Source organism: Rhagoletis pomonella, unplaced genomic scaffold (assembly GCF_013731165.1).
Source record: "Rhagoletis pomonella isolate Grant_MI unplaced genomic scaffold, Rhpom_1.0 Rhpom_scaffold_01777, whole genome shotgun sequence".
NCBI lineage: Eukaryota > Metazoa > Arthropoda > Insecta > Diptera > Tephritidae > Rhagoletis > Rhagoletis pomonella.
The window spans coordinates 487-3,253 of record NW_023460331.1 but is presented as its reverse complement, the minus strand read 5'-3'; the positions used below and the strand labels follow the sequence as shown (position 1 = coordinate 3,253).

General features: G+C 34.5%; 2 long non-coding RNA genes across 2 annotated transcripts; one reads left to right on the top strand and one right to left on the bottom strand.

The window, feature by feature from the left end:
- The first annotated feature begins 900 nt into the window (after positions 1–900).
- LOC118752727 lies at positions 901–1,569 on the top strand. Its single transcript, XR_004994728.1, has 2 exons — positions 901–931; positions 1,079–1,569. It is a non-coding gene; the product is annotated as an uncharacterized LOC118752727 (long non-coding RNA).
- Positions 1,327–2,208, bottom strand: LOC118752726. Its single transcript, XR_004994727.1, has 2 exons — positions 1,846–2,208; positions 1,327–1,784 (listed from the first exon to the last, which is right to left on the bottom strand). It is a non-coding gene; the product is annotated as an uncharacterized LOC118752726 (long non-coding RNA).
- Positions 2,209–2,767: the final 559 nt, after the last annotated feature.

Genomic DNA, 2,767 nt, shown 5'->3' with positions numbered 1-2,767 from the left:
AAAAAAGAAAGTGGAGAAAGGTAAAACATTCCAAATTCAACAGTCAACGCGCGCACACGGGAAAACGGCCACCACAGAATCATATCCCGGACGTAATTATCCTATATATTTGCATTCGTATATATGTACTTAAGCATAATTTAATTGTCAAATAAAACATTTATAACGTTTTAACCAGAACGCGAGTGTTTTCACTTACTTAAAACGAACGCGAAGAACCTCTTCGCGTTGCTATGGTCCTTCATCGCCATAAAGAAAGGCACCTGTGAAAACAAACAATTTACAAAACACAAAAACAAAATATGAAGCAAAGACAAGTGAACATTTAGTACAAAGCGCAAAAACTGGGTTACTTAAAAGTGTACATACATAAAGTAACATTAAAGTGAACAAATACAAAACATTAAAAGTATAGAAAGCGAACTTTAAACAAAAAAAAAAAACAACTTCAGTAAAAATTTGGGATAACAAATACATATACAAAGAACTGCAACGACAAAAACGGCAAAATCACCAAAACTAGAAGATAATCACAACAAAAAAGGAGCAACAAAGCAGGCAAAGGAAGGTAGCATCTACCAGGGAAGCAGCAGCACCTCACCAATAGGAAAAGTGTAAGTCAACACCAGCAAAATCACCAGCAGCAGAGACAACAGCTACAGAGCTTTCAAAAAGTGGGAAAACCCTAAGGGACGTAAGAGTAAACTAAACATATTTAGTACGCATATATATTTTCGACATTGCAAAAAAAACTCTTAGAGAACCTTTAATCTCACTATACAAACATACGTATGAACCATGGTGGAATTATACAAGGTGTTGTACGTAGTGACAGCTCATGTCGACAGCTCCCTTACAAAAGGTTGTAATATGGAAGCACGAGAGAAACGGGAAGAAAAAAAGCCCGCTTTGCGAAGTAGTACGAAATTTGGTACTATTTTTCATATAAAATTTTGCATATAAATAGTTACAAACGGTATATTATGATAAGCTAAATTCGCGAAAGTAGTATATATAACGTAGTACTTATGCAATAAATGGTAATTTTTTTATTAAACACAATGTCCTATAATTATAGTCAAACTTCCAAAACCAAAAAATTAGTGGTGACCCCGAGTCGTTACAACATGACGGAATCGACAAAAGGGCGAATCGACGGATGGGGAGAATATTTCATCGAACAAAATGCCAACTAAAGATGTGGAGCTTGCATCGCAATGCAAGCTGCGACCGTTCTGAACTGAGATGACAGACAAATGGTTTCTACAAATTGAGGCCACCTTTCAGTCGTACAAGACCACATCTTATGTCGGTAAATATAATCTGGTCCTCTCAGCAATTAGCAGCGATGCTTTAAAGGAAGCTGCGGATGTTTTAAAAACCTTACCAACTCAAGACCGATATATTAACCTCAAAAGTCAACTACTGTCACGTTTTACTGATTCAGCCGACCCACATAGGGTATTTGGCTGATTTAGGCATATTTTTATCGCTACAAACATCAAATATAGTTTTAGTTATCGAATAAAACATTCACTATAACTACCCTGTTACTAATAGAAAATTCAATCGTAGTGAAATCTTATTTATTGTCAATATTATTGTGGCTTATTAACATTTGTTTCCATATTGTTATTGGGCTTTGTAGCACTATTATGTTTTTAGGGAAAAGGGAAAAAGCAACAAAGTCTTAGCGGTAGAAGTTACCAAAAAAACAGTTATATCGTTGGAAAAGCAGGGCCAGAGGCAGTGAACCACAGACGGGATTGCAGCAGCAAAAATCACTGGGGAATAGATGCATAGTTAAATACGTAGTTCTTGTTTAAATCTTCCATCTAAACTTACCAAGAAAACAGTTATATCGTTGAAAAAGCAAGGCCAGTGGCAGTGAACCACAGACGGAATTGCAGCGGAAGGAAGCACCGACCAAAATAACTACAAATCCTTGGGGAGAACTCTAAACCGATGTTTTTTTGCCGAATTAATGTTGAAATTTCTAATTTAATTTTCAGTTGCCAACGATAAGAATAGAGTAAATGTCAAAGAATTGTTCAGTGATTGCAAATCGGTTTTGGAATAGGGAATGAGGTAGTTTAGTACTTTTTTAAAGGCGATAAAATGTAGTTTTTTCAAGAGGGAAACACTGATATAGCTAAGGGAGCCAAGATGGCGGATTAGAGCGAGAACGCTGTCAATATCCAACACCTTGTATTATTCCACCATGCGTATGAACATACTCACATAAATACGTAAATATAAAAATAAAAAAATAAAGCTCTATTGTCAGAAATAAAAATTATTAACTCAGTTGAGCTCACCCAGTAAGCGCCAAAATATACGTATATAGTCACGTTGCGAAATTAAACCACCTTTTTCGATGTTTCTTTACAACTAAACTCTTTATTTCTTACATAATATATATATGTAATAAATATTAACGTTAGATTACTTAATATATGTATGTAACAGTAAAACAATGCAGAGAGTGTGAACTCTCCTGAAGTCTTAACATAATTATGCTATCTTAATGTTAATAAGTAGTGCATGTTAATTGAGTATGTTAATATGTTTATTGAAATATGTATGTAAGTACATATGTATGTTATATATATGTGCTTACATATGTATGAATACATGTATGTACTTAACAATATGACACCTCCACCGCCAGAATCGGCAGTCCCTGTTGATTCAAAAAATTAACTATGTACATTGATTCTTACGTTTTACTTGTGTCTTATATATATATTTACAGTTATTGTCATCT